Below are 21,297 nucleotides of genomic sequence, written 5' to 3' on the forward strand. Positions count from 1 at the left end.
TATATATTTTGCTAGGTATTGATGCACTTTCTAACATGATTCTTTGGCTAGCTAACTTGTTACCAAATGCAATGATATAGTAAAACACCTTGAAGCATCAGCAAATGATCTCTGCAGTTGGTATTAGAAATTGGGAGATGTTCAGACTCACAAGTGAGTTCTGTGCTTTTGCTTCAAATAAGGCTATTTTGCAAAAAGTCCTAAAAGGTATGCCATGCTCATGGAGAAAATATTCCTCATCACCAAAATGCTTCTTGCATATGAATTAGAGAAGATGCGTTTGAAACAGGGAGTTTAAAACAAACAAACAAACAAACAAACAAACAAACAAAAAGGCCTGGAAACAGGCTAATCACATTTTGGTATTCACAACAACTGGCAAAAACCACTCAGCTGGTCATCTTCCACAATTCAAACTCTGAATGCAAGACAGGTGTTTAGGCAGCACAATGGGATGAAAGAGCGTAGCAAAAAACAAAGAAAACATTTTTCCCTCTCCAACAGAAACAAAAAATACCAGCCAGGCTTCACTTGTGCAGCAGCTCACACAGTGTTTGCATCTGAAATGCAGCCTTTTCCCTGAGATACCTCTTCAGTTTAGGCTTGGGTACATGTGCCCTACCTTGGGGCAAATCCACTGTTTCTGTAAGTAGGCTCCAATTGCCCCAGTACAGCAAAACACTACGCTATAAACTATGATGTACCTACTGGGTCCAATAACAGGACAAGGAAATAAGGTGGGTTTCCTTTTATGATGTCTATTCTGGTGGAGAGCTAGGTGATCTGAGCTGTGGAAGTAGCAGCCATAAGTAGCAACACATATACTGTATTTACAAACTATCACTCCCATTCTCACCATCTGAGTGACGCTTTACATAACTGTATTTCTACTTCAGGCAAAAAACAATCACCTTTATGGAGCTGCACCCATTTATTCCAAGGGTGAATTTGGGCTCTTGTGTATTTAGGGACAACATATACCGCAACCTAAATTCTTTAAATATTTGGCTTTCAATCCAAGAATGTAACCAGGAATACAAATAAGCTTGAATTTGTACTTAACATGTTTGTATGAATCCCTTCTGGCAGGTCCCATACTAACTTAGGTTACGTTGCCTACTTTGCTGGTGAAAGCAGAAAATGCTTCCAAGAATATCAAACAAACCATTCTCCAATAGCAATGAACATTCACTAATGTGGAGCTGTTGGTAAACGTACAGTAACATCACCTTCTTGAGAGGTGAAAGTAGATGCCAGTAAAAGGAATTACGCTGTAAGGATCTTTAGATGAAATAATATGGCATTTGCGGATGTGAGAGAAGTAGTCCGGGATTGATTGTCAGAGTCACAGAGTCAAAGAGATTAAGGTCAGAAGGGACCCCAAGATCATCCAGTTTGACCTCCTATATGGCACAGGCCACCAACACCACCCAGCACCTGCACACTAAACTGAACAACCACAATTAGACCAAAGTATTACAGCCCATAGGAAACTACCATGTGCCACAGGTGGCGGGGAGAGGGGGGGCAAAAAGCGCACCAGTGTTTGAGGCCCCTGCATTGGGAATTAAGTGAGAGATAGCCAAACAATTCTGACATGTGGCCTGCACTCCAGGCAGCAGAGGAAGGTGGAAAAAACTCAAGGGCCCTGCCAAACTGACGTGGGGAAAATTCCTTCCCAACCCCACATATGGAAATCAGTTAGATCCTGAGCATGTGAACAGCCAGCCAGCCAAGCACATGAGAGAATGATTTCCCACCCCAACAGACTTGCACAATACATCTGTACTGTTAATGCTGACCAGCTGTGCTGTCCCCCTCCACCCGCATCCCAGCTGCCATCCAGCTGAGCTGGGCTCGTTGCACTGCCAGAGACGCTCAGAGGGAGCATGCATGGGAGGAACATGGGAAGCCTAAAGCCAGTTTATGAGTGAGGAGGGGTTTTTTGTGTGGCAAGGGTGAGTGATCGAGTGAGTGGTTGGTTCTTTGGTATTTCTCAATGAATGAAAGAAGGGACTGGGCATTGCTGGGTGAGTGGAGATGGCACGCTGAGATGGAAGAGGCAATAGAAGCCGGAGAGGGCACTGGTTAGTTGGTAGTTTCAGTCCAGTTCTTCCTTATGGTTAGGTCAGAAAATCCCACCTTCACAACTGGCCCTCGTCAGTAAGGCTCTGATTTTTAAAGGTATTTAGACATTGCTCCACTCAGCACTGCAAGGCCTACGTGATTTAGGAGTCAAACTCTCAGTTTCAAAAGTGACTCGGGCATTTACCCATTAAAAGGTCATGGGATTTAGGAGCCCAAATTGTTGAAAATGAGACTAACTAGGCCCCTAAGGCACTTAGGCCCTGCAATGCTGAACGAAACAATGCTTAAATACTTTTTAAAAATTGTGCCTTTATTTCATCAGGGAGACCAATGATTGAAGGAACATGGTAACCACAGACCCCATCTCCTCAGAGATGACCCCTGCAGAACAAGATTGAAGCACAATGAGTAAGTGGGGCAGGAAAGTCTGTATTGATAATGGCAATGTCGTATCTTCTCAGTGAACATGCAGAGGACTTCAGTCACCACGATTATAAATTCAGCTCCTTTCACAAGCACTGTAGTCATTTTTTAAAATAAAAAATAAAAACCGTCTTTCTTTCTCAATCGGCTGGAAGTAGGTAACACAGTACAAGAGCCTATACTAGCGTGGAAAATCTTGGGAGGGGTTGGGTCACTAATGCATCCAGAGGAGACTGGATTCAAAGGGTCCATTCCAGAATGGACCCATATAACATTCCAGAAATAAACAGATATTTTGATTATCAAGTTAAGACTTTTTCCTCCCCCCTCAAATCAAGGGAAGAGGGGCAGTTTTGTTCCAGAAACAGTATGGGCTGCCTGTTTTTCACATTTATCTTTCAAGCTCAAATTTCAAGGCAGCCAGCAACGTTGATTAAAATTCATGACTTTTGCTTGCAGCAATACCATTGCACTCTGATCCATCACATATAAACTTGATAGCATTGCTTCTCCTGAAGGAAAGAAACAGAAGAGTGTCTCCTGCTCTAATAAGCCTATGGTCTGTTTTGGCTGCCATGCCATTCACATACATCCATTTCTTTGCATTAATAATCGCATGCTTTTTTAAGCACTGGTAATACAATACCTCCATCAGACAAATATAAATTCACCAACAAGATGAAATGACAGAGAATACAGCAGACAAATACCTGTTAAGTCCAGAAAAAAATAAAGTTATAAAATGTATTGCAAATGAAGCAATTTTATACAGCAAAACAAAATATGATCTCTCTACCATTTTATATTCTTTTGTGACATGTTAGTTTATCATAACATGTAAGATAAACGCTTTGGGAAAAGGATATAATATTCTAAATGCTCATTTTATAAATATTCAATCCACTGTTGGTTCAAGGATATGCTTAGAGACACAGGGCCAGATTCTCAGCTGGTGTAAATGGATGTAGTTCCCTTGACTTCCATGAAACTACAATGCTTTACTTTATGAAGATCTGGCCCACATACTCCAGTCATGCAATCTGTAGTAACTCACGTTTCTATGCTCCCTTGATTGCTACAGGGCAGTTCTGTGCACGCACTATATGTCTATGAAAGATGAAAACAAGTTGACACAGAAGAACAAATGAGTCTCTCTGAAGAGCAATAACCAGGCCAGCAGCCATATCACTTCAGGCGATGATCTTGTCAGATCTTCCAGGCTTAGGGAAAACTATGTGCTGGAAAAACAGGTGTCGATGATTCAGTAGGTGGCACTGTTCATTCTGAGTCACTGTTGAATCAACGCCCAATCAGACCTGTATTGGAAGATCTATGCCGGTGGTGCAACACTCAGCTATCTTTTTGTGGAGATAGACAACCAAGGTCCAGATCACTTGTGGTCATTTAATATAGAGTGACTTTTTTTTTTTTTTTTTTAAACAAGGATAAGATTGTTAATCAAACTCCTAAGCCAAATTTCAATTTGGCTAACTACATTCTGCCTACTTAGCTGCCGTCTTTTTCCTTTCCAGCTTCTTTTCCTGCTTTTCTATCTTTAAGCCTGAGGAAGGCGGAAAATCTCCTAAAATAGATCTTCTTCAATGCAAGGCAGGAATCAAGGAAGCCTGCCTGCAGAGCTCAGAATGGGCAAAGCAGTAAGTACACTTTCCTATGTCCTGATTGGTAGAGACTTGATGGTGTCCAATGACAATCATGCCACAGAAAACGATCTGATGTGTTTTTGGGGGGAGAAATAGGAAAGTTTTTTATTTTTAAAGTATTTTGGTGTAACTTAAGACTAATTACATTAATATTAAGATATAATAAACCAGAAAAGATAACAGTAGACTAATGAAAGCATGGGAAAGAAATTAACCTGATCCTACCAAAATGCAATGATTGGTGAGGATCCGCAGTGTTTTTTAATTTCTGTCTCTCTATGAACCTAGGAGCATCCTACGCCAGAAGACAAATAAGGGCTGGATTCAGTAAAGTACCTGTTCAGCTTCTGCACTGCAGAAGCCTCTGCAAAAGTGATGCTGGATCCAAAATTCCACTTGTCAGGGTTTCTAAAGAGCAGAAACCAGACAAACTTTTTACTTAATCTGGCACCAGCAGAGTATTCACTGGGTTTTTAAAAATTCAATTACCAGATGGATTTCAGAAAGTCCAAGATCAGAGTTGCAACGTTACGTGGGGGGTGTGCGCCTCTTATCACAGATTTGGAAGTACTAGCCTCGACAACATACCACAAGGTCTTCATATTACCGATCTTGAAGAATGTAAGACATTTTATTAGCGCATAATACAATGCTGTTAATATGTTACAGAAATAGAATGCTTTACTAGAGCCATATCTGCCCAATTTTCTGTAGCAATGCTGATATTCACCAAATCATTTCACAATGATGCAGAGGGCCCCCCTCAGACAGAAGAAAACCACAGCTCCCCTGCACAAAGGAGGAGGGCCACAGAGACAACATGCAGGAAGACTGTAATCCAAAGAAAGACTTTTCCTTGTACCTTACTTACAAAGGCAATTAATTACAGACCAGTTTGCAGTATTTGTAATGGATTCAAAACACCTTTCAATACTGCTTTTTTCTAGAAGAGCACTTAATTGTCTTAAATAAATACAGATAGCATGAATATATTTTGCATTTCTATAGCACCTTCCGAGCAGCACAAATGCTAAGCAACCATGAGTGACTATGCACGAACTCCACAATACCCTATCAGACATTACTAAGGATACATACAGCAAAAGGTGTGCATGGACTAGCTTACCTGAGCTAGCTTGAATCCAGTTAGCGTGGGTAACCATGGTAGTGAAGACAGTGCAGAGTGGGCTAGCGAGCAGCGTATGTGTCCCTGCCCATGCTAGCAGGATTCAAGGTAGCTTGGGTAGGCTGATTCCATACATAGCTTTTGCTGTGTAGACATACCCTAAATGAAGCTGCCAGTGCTGCAGTGCCATTGCACTGTAGATGTCCAATCTTCTGCACTGCAGCAAGTGTGGTACAGCAACATATTTTAAAACTGCCTAAGTGGTAGGTTAGTACAGCTTTATTTCTGTTTTTTAAAACAGATGAGTAAACTGAGGCAGAGAGGTTAAGTCCAAATTATCATAGGTTAGCAGCACAAAAATCAGGAAGAGAACCCAGCACTGAGACACTCTGGTGATGAACACTATAGAAAACCCTAGTAGGGATTAACTACATAGAACAAATGAACCCAGGTATCCTTGCTCCCAATTGAAGAGCTAGGACATTCTCCAAGACATCTACTTTTAAACAACCGTTTTCTGACTTGATCTCACTCTCCTAATACATATTAGCTAGGGTACAATATCAGTATTGTGGAAGTAGACTACCTAAAATATAGATAGTCACGAGCAATAGGGGCCGATATGTTCCTTTCTTTGGGAGAGACATCATCTATCTGCCAAACTATAGAACCACAACAACTACAAATGATTAAAACTAAAACTTTAAAAAAATAAAAAAGAAAGACACTACACTACGGGGGGGGGGTTGATTTAAAATCGCGCGAATAGCGTAGCTGAATTTGACGTATCGCAGCCGACTTACCCCGCTGTGAGGACGGCGGCAAAATCGACCTCTGCGGCTTCCCGTCGACCTCGCTTACTCCCACCTCCGCTGGTGGAGTAAGAGCGTCGATTCGGGGATAGATTGTCGCGTCCCGTCAAATCAATCCCCGAGAGGTCAATTTCTACCCGCCGATTCAGGTGGGTAGTGTAGACCCAGCCTAAGGCAAAGAATAGAGCAGCTGTGTACAGTTACCTTCCTCGCAGCATGCCTGCCTGTAAGGAGCTGTGTCCCTGGTTACTACTACTAATAGGTGTGTAATAATACTCTCTTTCCTTCGGAATTATGAAGGGAACTGCACATCCATTACCGTCTATGACTAATGTGTTTTAAACTCCCAACTCTCATTTCTCCCTTACGCCACTGAGTTGATTATTGATATTATATAACTGATAAACAAGCCAGGTTTATTCCAGGTTCAATGGCATATGTGTGAAGTGTCTGACTCGGAAAGGATATTTTAGGATAAGTAAACAGAAAGCGTTCCCAGACTCGACAAGCACATGTTGCAATGAACTCTGTCTCCTCACATTTGTTAAAGCTGTGCAATGACACTTTCATAAACATCAATGGTCACACTGAGCCATAGGAGAACCAAAGCAGACTCGGCAGCCATCAGAAAACATCTGGGTTTCTTTTACAAACAAAATATTTAAAAGTATGTTTATTGTCTAATAATAGCGCTCTTTTACATTTATACAGGGCCTTTCATCCTGATGGATGCCAAAATGCTTTACAAACAACGCTTTACAAACTGTATACACACTGATATCTTCACAAGAGTGAGCAAGGAGGGGAAATTTTGGCCAAAGAGACTGGATTTCAAACCTTTACACAAAGTGCAATGGGACCTATGATCAGAGGTGTAAGTAAGCCGGTCCGGTCCGGTGTACCAGCAAGAGCCAGTACACCATGCCGGACCTCACCGCTTCCCACGGTGGGGAGCCCAGAGCCCTTTAAATCCCACCCGCAGCTTGGCGCCCGGGCTGGGATTTAAAGGGCCCAGAGCTCCCAATATTTAACGCTTTGTCCCGCGTCCCAATCAATGTACCATCGGGACGCCATTTGTCCCGATATTCAGGCAAGGAGGTGAGCGGAAGGGAGGCGCTGACCCCGTGGATACTCCGGGGCTGGAGCACCCATGCGGAAAAATCGCAGCCAAGCTCCCCCCTCCTCGACTCCTTCTCCCCCTCTCTCCCCAGCGCGCTGCATCCCTGCTCCTCCCCCCCTCCAGCACTTCCTGCCACCTAACAGCTGTTTGGCAGCACTTAGCACTTTCCAGGTGGGAGGGGGAAGGAGCGGGTATGCAGCGCGCTATGGGGAAGAGGCAGAGAAGAGGCGGGGACTTGTGGGAAGGGGGCGGAATGGGGGCGGGGTGAGGGCGGCACAGTGGCGGGAAGAGGCAGGGGTGGGCGAGCATCCATCTGGCAGAGGGGAAGTCGGCGCCGTAGGGGTGAATGGCAGGTGGGGGGGTGAAGAGGCAAGCAGTGGGTGGGCGAGCGAGCGGGCACAGAGGCGAGCGGTGGGTGGGGAACCTAGGAGGGACACAGTAAGCGAGCAGCAGGCCGGGGGAAGAGGAAGGGCACAATGGGGAGGCCAAGCAGGGAGGGGGTAGGACCTGATGGCGCCCCAATGTGACCTGATATTTTAGTGTGGTGATCTGCTCACCCTATCTAGCTGTGAGCATCTTGGAAACAAATTCTAACACAGAAGACAAGAAGCCATGGAAATATACAGCTGCTTAGGACAAAGTCTTTGCATCTCAGGGCAGTGATTCATGTCATCATGAAGGTATGTTACAACATGAAACAGCCAGTCCAGAACAGCCTTGAGCTCCAAGAGCCTGGCTGGAAAAACAGATTGAAGTTGTGAATTTAGCTCGACAGGAATCAGTGCTTCCCTGGCTGATTGGGTCACACCCCCTCTTAGGCCTGCTCCACGACCTTTTCACATACCCCGGTTGTCCCCTCTCATCTTTGCAACTTCCCGTGGGCAGAATTTCTGCCTTGCGGCCTCCTCCATGATTTATACTGATAGAAACCAATGTAAGATCCTTGGGTGAATCTGGCCCCTGTATTAACTTAATATGACGACCAAGAGGCTAGTACATAACAATACCAATAGTTTCAACTCATATTGTCACACTCAACAAGCCCTTTCCTGTCTTAGATTCTGTGTGTGCGCTGACATATGGAAAAAGAGATGTAATATTCTCTACCTGCATTAATAAGATGATTAAAAAATGTAGAAATAACATGAGAAGGTCAATCAACAAGCTGAGCTGTTCTAAAAATATCGACCAAGTTAATTCAAATGGCCGGGGGCAGGTAACAGGGCTCCCACTTCCTTTTGATGGTAAGCAATTTTGAGACGACGACTTGTTGCCAAGAATAAGCAGTATTTCCCACAGTCCCACATCAGCGGCAGCTCTCTAAACAACATCGGTTTTCTGAAAAGCCGAGTCTTGTGCACCAGGGAGAAAAAAACAGCTTGTATTCAGTTTTATAAGTCTTTATGGCACATTATTCAACAACAGCTTTACAAAAAGGGAATCAGTGAGAATAAAGCTACTGAATTTTTAAAAAATGCTTGTAACGTAACTTTCAGAGGGGCAGTGTTGTCCAATAGTGAACTGATGTGTCCTGAATCCCTGGACAATGACTTAGCCTCTTTCCGGCTCAGTTTCCCCCTCAATAAAATTAGAATATTATTACATTGTTAATTTATTATCAATGTCCCAGAGCTGAAACCTGTAGGAGCCAGGTTTTTCTCTTTGTATGGACCAGCTGTGGAATTAAATTCCCACCAGAAATACATCTTGGCCACTTTTGGAATGAGATACCACACTCACTGTTTGCACAGGTATAATGAACTGAGAAAATATCTTTACAATTTATGAGACTAGGATTCCCCCTCACTGCAGACCAGGAACTGTGACAACAGGTTCACCATTGAAGGTCAAATACCGAGGAGTTGGCTACATTTTGTGTGTAAACCCTTCTGTCCATCTAAGTTGGCAGCAACAAGGGCCAGGTTCTGTATCTAGGGGCGCCGTTTCAATAACTCAGTGCAAAACCGGCTCCAGCCCCCACCCAGTGACCTGGGACAATTACATACCACCCCCTGGGCGCCTTTAAGAGGCAATACTTCCCTTCTCGCAAGCAAGGAGTCTGAGTGTAGCAGAAAATGTTTAATAACATGAGGTAAACGACATCAGCATTAAATTGGAAAAAACACCACAAACAGGATTCCTAACACAAACCATGAGCAAAAGACCCACCCCAGCAAATTGGGCCGTGTCCTTTCCCTTTGGTTCTTGAATCCAGCAACTCAAAAATCACCCAGAGTCCCCAAAGTCCAACACCCCCAAAGTCTCTTGTGTCCAGCAACCACCCGAAGTCCCAAAAGTCCAACAACCCCCAAAGTCTCTGTCCCTGGTCAGTGCAGCCCCAGAGTAAAAGGGGGGGCATGCAGGGTGTTAAGGGGCACCTTACGTGATCCGAGGCAACCAGCCGTCTCTCCGTGGGGTTCTGCCGCAGCCTTCACCACGAGCCAGTCCACTTCCTGCCGTCCCACAAACTGCTCTGCTCTACGAGCTGCTCCGCTCACCAACCTGTGAGCCATTCCAGCCGTCCCCGCAAACAGCTCCGCGCCGCTCGCTGCTCCTCCAGCCGTCTCCGCAAACTGCTCCACCAGCCGCTTAGCAATATAGCTTCAGGATCTCCCACTAGTTAACACAGCACTCAGTGATCTCAGCTCTTAGTAACTTTAGCTCTTTTGTGATTTCAGCTCTCAGTGATTTCAGCTCATAGTAGGGGAGCCCCCGTGCTCGTGCACCATTGGCCCAAAGTGAATTCAGCTCAGCAGCCTGTAACTAGACTCCTAATGGAATCAAAGTTAGCTCTGACATTCAACAGTGTAGAGAGAAGGTGGTGCAATTGGTGTTTCAGGCCCTCAAAAGGGGCCCATACCATCAGGTACAAATACCTGTCCCCATCCTCTCTCAATTCACTGGGTTGTGGAACCTATGTCCTTTGTCTAGCGAGTGCTACTTAGGTGATGGTGAGATCCTCTGTCATAAAACAGTTTCATTGTCCTTGATTCACATAATCAGGGTAACAACACTTAATTCCTCCTGCCCCAATAACAGAGAAACTGGGGATCCCACCCCATCCAAAGTAACCACTATCAGTTGCTGTTGTCTCATGCCAGGCGGGTGGCTGTGCCTATGCAAACAAGATCAGCCCCTGGAGTTCTTTTCCACACTCGCCATAACTCACCACCAGATGTCAGGGTTGAGCTCATCCTGACTCTGCTTACATGTGGGCTGCAGAAGAGATCATGTTCTACCTGCTCTTTTTACTGGGAAATCAACTTTAAGCCTTGCAAAATGTGACCAGATAGCTTACAGAGTGCTTCACATAATTGGGTAAGTAAGGTGGTTTCTGGGTCACCTCCCCAGGGGCTGCATCATCTGCCACCGAGCGAGCACATCCACAGGTTGCGGATAGCAGAACCTCTGAAACAGCAAATGTCCCTCACTTTCTAGCTCAAGTACTGGGTCTGGGTCGCATTGGGCGGGTGTAGCAGCGAATGCCTGCTCTGCTCCTGCTGCAGTGTGTGCATGCTGCAGTGTGAGTGTGCCAAGGCGTTGCAGGGGTTCTCACTCTGCAGTGCACCAGGGGGCAGTGGATGGCAGGAGCAGAGCATGCAGCGGCTGGCACATGCAGCTGCTGCTATGCCAGCGCCATGGGCAGGAGAAGGAAAGCCGACCACAGGGGCAAAAGGTGGCAGCGGGAGTGATAAGGACTTAGTTCAGGGGGAAGGAACAGAGTTGGGTCAAAAACCCTCTAAGGCTTGATTTGCGTGGGCTTGGGTGCAGGTTGGGCCTATAAATTAGGCCCGGGCAGACCTCTAGGATGGATGGTCTGGGTGCTAGCCTGTACCTTAGGAGAGCTAGGTTGAAGTCCCTGACCTGCCACTGGTCTCCTGTATGACTTCGGCAAGTCCAACAAGGGACAATAGTTCCTCATCTTGCAGGGGTGTTGTGCAGATAAAAACGGTGAGGTGCTCACATACTAGGTTACCGGGGGCCATCTCAAGGCCTTAGATAGAAGTACTGTTTAACCCAAAATTAAACTGAAAATTGAAAACTTAATGGGCATTCTCCCAAAGGTGATGACCAATGGCTAAATCATGTATAGATTGCAGGTATGAGAAGAACATGGACTGGAATAGTTAATATTAGGAAAACACAATGAGAACATAGAGGTCCTTTCTTTTTCACCCACATTGTAAAGAAGATATTTTAGAAGTGTTCTTAGTGTTTATTAAATGTGCCAAGATAAGTTCTGGAGCCCTCTGCTTAGCCACTGAACATAGCACATGGGCAGAAGCAGCACAAGCCTCTTCCACACTGCCCCACAAGTGTGATTGCCAAGAAGTCCAGGGAGTGCCTCCAGGAGTAAGATGTTGGCATCTCTGCTTGAAGGTGCCAATTGTGATGGTAACAGATTATGTCATGTGGACACAGAGCCCGCAGGAACCGCACTATGATCACCAACTCATTTAATCCATGTAACCAATTTAATCATTATGTTAGCTGCAGATAGAGGAGTGATTTGCTAAACAAGTCTCAATACACCTCTACTCCGATATAATGCAACCCGATATAACACAAATTCGGATATAACATGGTAAAGCAGCGTTCTGGGGGGCGGGGCTGCGTACTCCGGCAGATCAAAGCAAGTTCAATATAACGCGGTTTCACCTATAACACAGTAAGATTTTTTGGCTCCCAAGGACAGCGTTATATCGGGGTAGAGATATATTTATTTTGCTGAGATTTTGGGCTTTAATATTGACAAAGGGCTTGAACCTAAAAAAAACAAACCAGCACCCGTAAAGGCAATGGGATATGTGGGCTTTCAGTACTTCTTGGGATCAGGCCCCAGAAGAATGAATATTCAAAAGGCAAATTATGTTAAATACTTGGTTGGAGGCAAATAGCAGTGTGTGAAAAGCCGGGAACTAATTCAATCAGGCCATTGCAGGACTGCATGGTCTGCATTGATAATACTGCTTAGATTTCAGCAGTAAACATGTAACTGTTGGCACATTCATTGTCTGCAGATATTTTCAGTTATCAGAAAAACAAGCTAATTTTAAAATGACTAATTGCTGATTTAATACGATATGTGCTAGTTTTCCACCTTTGCTGCAACAGACTGAAATAGGATCAAATCGAATTAAGCTACAATAAAGTACAATCACCCATAATTAGTTCTCAATATATGGTTTGTGGCTGTTCTAATTCACTCCTTTCACATTGGTTTCCCACCCTTCAGAGAATAACCCAAACTCAGCTACTATTCACCTGTAATTGAGGCTGTGTAAAGGACTTTGGTTTGGCAAACCCCAGACAGTCTCTCTGCATTTCTACCCCTCCTTTTTCCACAACGCTTTTAAATGGCAAAGCCAAAGCTATCTTCCCCCCTTGCTTTTATTTCTCTCTATCAGAGAAGCGCAGCCAAACCTCCCAGTATCTGTTACAAAGAAATACCTGTGGTTATCACAGCCTTTGTCTTTTTGCCAACACTCAATCCAAAGAGTTGCGGGCAAGTGCTGGAGGAAAAAGGGTGGACGTGTTGCCTCATGTTGTATTAAGAACTGTGCAATGGAACTTGATGTCCTATATATGACCGAAACACCTCAAATTTAAACAAATTTTAAGAAGCTCTGTAACTGACAAAGCAAAATATTCTCCTGACTCCATGATCTGACTTACTAAATGTGCTTCTCAAATGTCTCTGGTTTGGCTCCTTCAACTGTGGTGACTGCAGGGCTCTGATTTGGTGCAGTCTAGTCATATTCCACAATCTCACCAATCCAAAGTGAATAAAGGACAAATGTTGGGAAGGCAAAAAATGTTCAGAAAAAGTTGGAGTGTACCATTTTTAAGGGTGCCTGCTATCACATTTCCTGTGCCCCTTCGCCCCCCCCCTCAGAATGGTGATGGTCAGCCATTTTAGTTCTATATCCATAACTCCTATGAGGACTCATTGCAATTTCTAAATCTGAGCTGGAAGATGTTTACCAGGAGGGCATTCAGGCAATTAATCACACTCACGATTTCCATTTCACAAAAATCAAAAGAAGTCAGCTAGCAGGCAACACCTGTTTTTGCAGAGTATATACACAGGCATTGAAAGACAAATAAGTACATATTTACTCTCAGTAATAATTGCAGGTAATGAATGAATCCCATTACAGAGCAGCACTCAGACTGCTTTTGCTGCTTAGCCAGAGAGACAACATTTCATAATCTAATTCAGGATTATTAAAAGGGTTTCAAATCTACATTTATCAAATGCAGCCTATGTCTGGACATTTCATCTTAAGTGAAATAAGACAGTTCAAATAATTATTTTAGCTTGTTGTATTGTCATACAAACAACACTCGATTAAAACAAAGTCTTGTATCATACAGCGTAGTATAGTGTATTTTCTAACTCCCTTCCTATTGTTGTGTGAGAACCTGTTCACATGTGCATAACCAAACGCACCTGCTCTAAGGCTAACTGGTAAAATAATTTATGGTTTCAGCACACAATGAGAAGATGAAATACATACACGCCCCATGTAAAGGAATGAACATGCTCCCACTGTCACTGCATTTCTGGGGCTCATGAAATTTGGCCCAAACTTTTTTAGAATTGTACCAACACTAAAAAAAACCTCTCCCCTTTTCCAGAGCTTCGTGGGTCATGCAAATTGCATCTTGTCCCACGCCCTCCTCTTTAGTTTCTTCTCTTATTCCATCTCCGGACTCTGACTGGACCATCAGTGCAACAGCAACAAAAGCTGAGTTGATAGTGAATATTCAATATGTAGTGAGGATTTAGGCTTTGAGCCACATTCCTCATTACAACCCAGCACACTTGCACCACTAATACATCACACAAGGGATGGATTTTGGCCCTAAGTGGTCAGCAGTGAATTCTCCTGGCAGAAGGAAACTCTTTGTTTGTGTAAAGCTTCTGCAGAAGTCGCCTGCCCTTCCACCTGTAACCAGTTACCTGATGACCCTTCTCCCACACACTTTTGCACTGAATGAAGCTTAGATGCAGGGAGCAAATCCTTTATCTACATCTAACTCAGGGGTGGGCAAACTTTTTGGCCCAAGGGCCACACCGGAGTTGCGAAACTATACCGAGGGCCAGGTAGGGAAGGCTGTGCCTCCCCAAACAGGTTGGCCCCTGCCCCCATCCAACCCCTCCCACTTCCCACCCCCTGACTGCCCCCCCTCAGAATCCCCAACACATCCAAACCCCCCTCATCCTTGACCCCTGACTGCCCCCTCCCAGGACACTCATCCCAACCGCCCCTGGGATCCCACCCCCATCAAACCCCTCTTGCTCCCTGTCCCCTGACTGCCCTGACCCCTATCCACACCCCTACCCCCTGACAGGCCCCCCGGGATTCCATCACTTATCATTGCGGAGAAACTAAATGGATTCTTTGCTTCAGTCTTCACGGCTGAGGATGTTAGGGAGATTCCCAAACCTGAGCCGGCTTTTGTAGGTGACAAATCTGAGGAACTGTCACAGATTGAAGTGTCACTAGAGGAGGTTTTGGAATTAATTGATAAACTTAACATTAACAAGTCACTGGGACCAGATGGCATTCACCCAAGAGTTCTGAAAGAACTCAAATGTGAAATTGCGGAACTATTAACTAAGGTTTGTAACCTGTCCTTTAAATCGGCTTCTGTACCCAATGACTGGAAGTTAGCTAATGTAACGCCAATATTTAAAAAGAGCTCTAGAGGTGATCCCGGCAATTACAGACCGGTAAGTCTAACGTCGGTACCGGGCAAATTAGTCGAAACAATAGTTAAGAATAAAATTGTCAGACACATAGAAAAAAAAACTGTTGAGCAATAGTCAACATGGTTTCTGTAAAGGGAAATCGTGTCTTACTAATCTATTAGAGTTCTTTGAAGGGGTCAACAAACATGTGGACAAGGGAGATCCAGTGGACATAGTGTACTTAGATTTCCAGAAAGCCTTTGACACGGTCCCTCACCAAAGGCTCTTAAGTAAAGTAAGTTGTCATGGGATAAAAGGGAAGGTCCTTTCATGGATTGAGAACTGGTTAAAAGATAGGGAACAAAGGGTAGGAATTAATGGTAAATTCTCAGAATGGAGAGGGGTAACTAGTGGTGTTCCCCACGGGTCAGTCCTCGGACCAATCCTATTCAACTTATTTATAAATGATCTGGAGAAAGGGGTAAACAGTGAGGTGGCAAAGTTTGCAGATGATACTAAACTGCTCAAGATAGTTAAGACCAAAGCAGACTGTGATGAACTTCAAAAAGATCTCACAAAACTAAGTGATTGGGCAACAAAATGGCAAATGAAATGTAATGTGGATAAATGTAAAGTAATGCACATTGGAAAAAATAACCCCAACTTTACATACAATATGATGGGGGCTAATTTAGCTACAACAAGTCAGGAAAAAGATCTTGGAGTCATTGTGGATAGTTCTCTGAAGATGGCCGCACAGTGTGCAGAGGTGGTCAAAAAAGCAAACAGGATGTTAGGGATCATTAAAAAGGGGATAGAGAACAAGACTGAGAATATATTATTGCCCTTATATAAATCGATGGTACGCCCACATCTCGAATACTGCGTACAGATGTGATCTCCTCATCTAAAAAAAGATATACTGGCACTAGAGAAGGTTCAGAAAAGGGCACCTAAAATGATTAAGGGTTTGGAACGGGTCCGATATGAGGAGAGATTAAAGAGGCTAGGACTTTTCAGCTTGGAAAAGAGGAGACTAATGGGGGATATGATAGAGGTATATAAAATCATGAGTGATGTGGAGAAAGTGAATAAGGAAAAGTTATTTACTTATTACCATAATACAAGAACTAGGGGTCACCAAATGAAATTAATAGGCAGCAGGTTTAAAACAAATACAAGGAAGTTCTTCACACAGCACCCAGTCAACTTGTGGAACTCCTTACCTGAGGAGGTTGTGAAGGCTAGGACTATAACAGCGTTTAAAAGAGAACTGGATAAATTCATGGTGGTTAAGTCCCTTAATGGCTATTAGCCAGGATGGGTAAGGAATGGTGTCCCTAGCCTCTGTTTGTCAGAGGATGGAGATGGATGGCAGGAGAGAGATCACTTGATCGTTGCCTGTTGGTCCACTCCCTCTGGGGCACCTGGCATTGGCCACTGTCGGTAGACAGGATACTGGGCTAGATGGACCTTTGGTCTGACCCAGTACGGCCGTTCTTATGTTCTAACCCCCCCGTTCTCCGTCCCCTGACCCCCCGCCAGAACTTCTGTCCCATCCAACCTCCCCCTGCTCCCTGTCCCGACTGCCCGGACCCCTATCCACACCCCCACCCCTAACTGTCCCCCGGGACCCCAACCGCTATCCAACCACCCCCTGCTCCCTGTCCCCTGACTGCCCCCCCGGGACCCACTGCCACTTATCCACCCCCCCCTCCCCCCCGCTCCCTTACCACGCTGCTCAGAGCAGCAGGAGCTCGCAGCCCAGCTGGAGCCAGCCACGCTGCCTGCTGGCGGCATGGTGCTGAGGCTGAAGGGGAGGGGGGGAACAGTAGGGGAGGGGCTGGGGGCTAGCCGGGAGCTCAGGGGCCGGGCAGGACGGTAGTTTGCCCACCTCTGATCTAACTCCTTACTCACTTCCTCGTGTCCACACTGAAGCCTGGAGCCCCATCAGACATCTGCCGCAGGTCTGAAGGCCCGAGCCCCAGCAGGGGTGTCCCAGCTCTCAAACTTCTGAAGATTGTCGTATGCGGCTCGGAGCGTCAGTAAGTTTGGCCACCCCGGGTAAATCCAGGGAACAAACTGTTTTTATTTCTATTAATTTGTTGAACTGTGCTTCTTTTACAAGTTGTGACAAGCTCTCTCCACTACAATCCAATATCAGTACTATCACTCTTGCTCAACAGTTTCTGTCAATGACTCCAAACCCTTCCCCTCCTGCTTCCTAAAACAGATCTTAGATATGCCTTAAATTTGGCAAAAATAAGTCTTACTCTCCCTAAAACTGTTACACAGAAACTGTATTTCTAAACTATCCCTACATCTCTAAACTATTCCTACAGATGCTCCCATATGCACAAACACTTCACATTTGAGTATTGTGTATTAGAGATGCAATGGTTTCATTTATTTATTGCAGGCAGGTTTATCATCCTATCAGTATCAGTCAAACAGCACCAGTGAGAGTTAATACAGCAGTTCTCAGTCTTCTTGGGCAAACCGAGCCAATTTACCTAAGGCAGTTCTCAGCTGTAAGCCAGCAACCACTGGCTGCCATTGAGTTGTATGTAGATTGCATGCTCTGGGGCTCAGTACAGCAGCTCATTGTAAAGGGCTTGTTCAAGAAGTCCCACGGACTTCCAAAGAACAACTTGTGTGAATACGTGCTACTCAATGTAAGAGTGACACAATTAGGCCATATGTGAGAGGATAGGGGCTGAGCGTCCCAATCCCAACCCTGAAATACAAATACTGTTATACACCTTATAAAAGGATACTTCAGTGTTGATGATTTAAGGCTGCTGGCTGGTTAATTTATTTGTATATTAGTATTTATGCCGCTGGGTAGTTGTTACTGTAAAGTCTAATTACTGATGGAGCTCAACGCTTTAGTACAAGCACAATGTTTTAAAAATGATAAATCTAAATAAATATTATAAGATGGACCATTATTGTAGAATTGTTTGTGTGTATCTATGTAAATATAAATTGTAGAGAGAGAGCCGATAGTGACCGCTAAATTTAGGCTGCCTAACCCTTCCCATTACGAAAGATTCTTGCAAACTTTTTTTTGAGAAGCTCTCACACCTCCACGGTTTGCAGCAGGCCTTTGAAATTCAGCAGGGGCAATGCCCTTGGGCTAGAAACGTGCCTTTTCTTTGCCCTGGGAAATTCCATTCAGGGTGAGCTGAGGTATAAACTATTAAAAATAGCCATTTCCACAACGTGGCCTGCATGCCTCAGGAAGATTCTGGCAACCTGCCAAAATAACAACTGACCACAAATATTCTAAAGAGCTGGGTTCATGGTATCACTAAAGCAACAACAGCACTTACCACTGCCACCACCACCTCCACTGCACTGGAAACACCTGGGTACAGTGGTGGATGGGGGAGGAGAGGAGAGAACCAAGGATGAGCCAAGCCAGGTCAGGCTCCCTCTCAGCACATGGCCCCAATGTCCCATCCTACCGACCCTACCCCTATGGCGCCACATGGGAGCAGGAACTTCAACAACACCTGGATAGTGGGAGAAATTGAGAAAGTCTGGCCTGTCCCTCCCTATAAAACTTCTGGAGCCGCACATGGCCCCAGCAGCCTGTCCCCCTCCTCTGGAGGCACCATGTGGGACAGAAGTCACCCCTTCCAGGGCAGGGAGAAGAGAAAGAGCCAGTTCAGACCAAGACCCACACGTGTCACCAGTAGCCAATATCCCTTTGAGATAATAGCCTTCTACTGCTGCCAACTAATGCCATTAAATCCTCTATCTAAAGTGGTAGCAATCTGATCTGCAGTGCTGAAGGTCCTGCTGATGACATATGATGGATGGGTTCTTACAGTTGCACATAACAGAATTTGTTTTTATTTTTGTCTGTGTATTTAAAAATAAAATCTAGGAAATCATGTGCAAAAGTTTATGTCAAAAGAAAGTTATTTAGGTTGAAAAGTCAAGCACTCGAAAGTGAGGAAATGCCAGATTTATGTTGCCTATTCAACATTAATTCGGTGCACTGTGCATATGCCTTATGATACAGCTTCCCAGCCTCATTCAGTGCACAGGAGGAAGACTCAATGGGGCAGAATTAAGATTGCACGAACAAATGTACATCTAGTATTTCCTAACCTTCCTCTGCTTGACTTTGCAACCTAAAACCACTTTCTTCTTGCGCAGTTTTTGGGAGGGGAGGGGTTGTTACACACACACAATCTTTAAAAGGCCAGTGTGGTAGTATTTGGAAACTATTCCATGCAACCTGCAAAACTAATGTTTTTCATGCAGTGCTGGTTTCTGCACTTGGATTGATGCACTTCATAATCTGCTGCAACAATTCCATTAGTTACAGGGCACAGGTGTTACAAATAATGACAACAACTGACAAACACAGTAAGAGAGTACATTATTTTGTGAGCACAAGAGATGACAAGACTTTGGGCTGTCACATCTATTCATGTCATGAGCTTGTCCCAGTAACAACAAACCTGTTTCCCAAGCTGCTACTGCAGACTGCTCGTGTTCATAATGGTTTAGTCTCATCTTCATTGATTCCCCTGCCCCAAGTGGCCACATATTGAATACCACCTCAAAGGCCAATAGAGGGGAGAAGCAACATTCCCACTATAAAGCATGGTGTTCTGAAGTTTAAACTTCATCATTTTGATGTACTAGTTTACCCCCAGCTACAACCTGGCATTCAAGATCTCAGCACAGAAACAACTTAAAAAATTAAATTAAAAATGTAGGTTGTAGGAATACAAAAGCCTCACCCTAGAATTGCCAACTGTCTAATCACACAAACCCAAACACGCTTGCCCTGCCCCTGCCCTGAGGCTCTGCTCCTGCCCCGCCCCTTCTCCAAGGCTTACTCCATCCCCCCTCCCTCTGTCACTCACTCTGCCCCACTCTCACTTGCTTTCACTGGGCTGGGGTAGGGGTGCGGGCTCTGGGCTGGGGCTGAGGGGTTCGGAGTGTGGGAGAAGGCTCCAGGCTGAGCCTGCGGCAGAGGTGCAAGAGAGGGTGCGGGCGCTGGGAGGGAGTTTGGGTGCAGGAGGGGGCTCTGGGCTGGGGTAAGGGGTTGGGGTGCAGGAGGGGGTGCAAGCTCTCGGAGGGAGTCTATGTGCAGAAGGTGGCTCAGGGCTGGGGCAGGGGGTTGTGGTGTGGAAGGGGGTGAGGGGTGCAGGCTCTGAAAGATAGTTTGGGTGCAGGAGGGGGCTCTGGGCTGGGGCAGGGGTGCACGGTGCAGGCTCCGGCCAGGCAGCGCTTACTTCAGGCAGCTCCCGATCAGCAGTGCAACTGGACTAAGGCAGGCTCCCTGCCTGCCCTGGCCCCACGCCTATCCCGGAAGTGGCCAGCACCACATCCCTGTGGGGGAGGGGAGGGAAAGCTCCACGTGCACTGCCTGCGCCTGCAAATGCCGCCCCTGCAGCTCCCACTGGCCACAGTTCCCAGCCAATGGGAGTGGCAGAGTCGGCTCTGGGGCACCCTGTTTTCTCCCCCCTCCCCCGGGTCCGCAGGAACGTGCCAGCCTCTTCCTGGGACTGCGCGGAGCCAGAGCAGACAGGGTGCCTGCCTTAGCCCTGCTGTGCCGCTGGATTCTCAGTACCTAAAATCTCCCGGTTTGGCTTCAGTAGCCTCCGGAAGATAGGGCCTGATTCCGGGAGATTCCCGGTGAAACCGGGAGGGTTGGCAACCCTACTCACCTCCTCTGCCTACCCAGCTCCTCCCTCATTCTAAGAGACTTCATGTCACAACCATCCTGTCAATAGTCTCCTGCTGAGACGCAACACTGCCAAAACTCCCACTGATTTAAGTGGAACAGGATTATGCATTATGTGACATCTTGGACAGGTCAAGCTAACACCAGAAATTTACAACATGTCACTGTGACAAAATCTCAGGAACCTCACCAGAGCACCAATCCTCAGGGCTGATCCTAGGGGTGGGCAAGCAGGGCAGTCTCCCTGGGCACTAATTTCTAGGGTGAACCGTATCACTGTGCTTTTTTTCCCCTTTTATCGGCTAGCTTTGCTCTACTCTGATTGGCCGGCGCGTGTGTGGTTACCCCCCGACTCCCTCAGCTGCTAAGAATGGGTCCTGTAAACGTTTTCTGCCCTGGATGGAAAAACAGCTAGGGCCACCCCTGCCAATCCTAGCACAGAGCATTAGAGCAGAGGTTGATCGCACAATCAGACTTCATGTTGGCTTCCAGTCAACCAAAGGGGATTTACAACAATTGCACAACTACCCACTTTTGCTGAAAATAAACAGCACCTTTAATTGCTCTGAAAAATGAAGCGCTTACTGTGCCTCAATTCATATATCAGCTTCTCCAGAGACTCTGCAAACTCATTTAATATTAACTTATCTGGGAT

The 21,297-nt window shown here is 45.5% G+C and overlaps 1 protein-coding gene across 11 annotated transcripts in view; it reads right to left on the reverse strand.

Annotated features, from left to right (window-relative positions):
• The window catches only part of PDZD2 (PDZ domain containing 2), a 301,222-nt gene that overhangs the window by 94,760 nt on the left and 185,165 nt on the right, over positions 1 to 21,297 (reverse strand). The gene's annotated exons all lie outside the window — the stretch shown is intronic.

Source organism: Chrysemys picta, chromosome 6, assembly GCF_011386835.1.
Source record: "Chrysemys picta bellii isolate R12L10 chromosome 6, ASM1138683v2, whole genome shotgun sequence".
In the NCBI taxonomy this organism is placed as follows: Eukaryota; Metazoa; Chordata; order Testudines; family Emydidae; genus Chrysemys; species Chrysemys picta.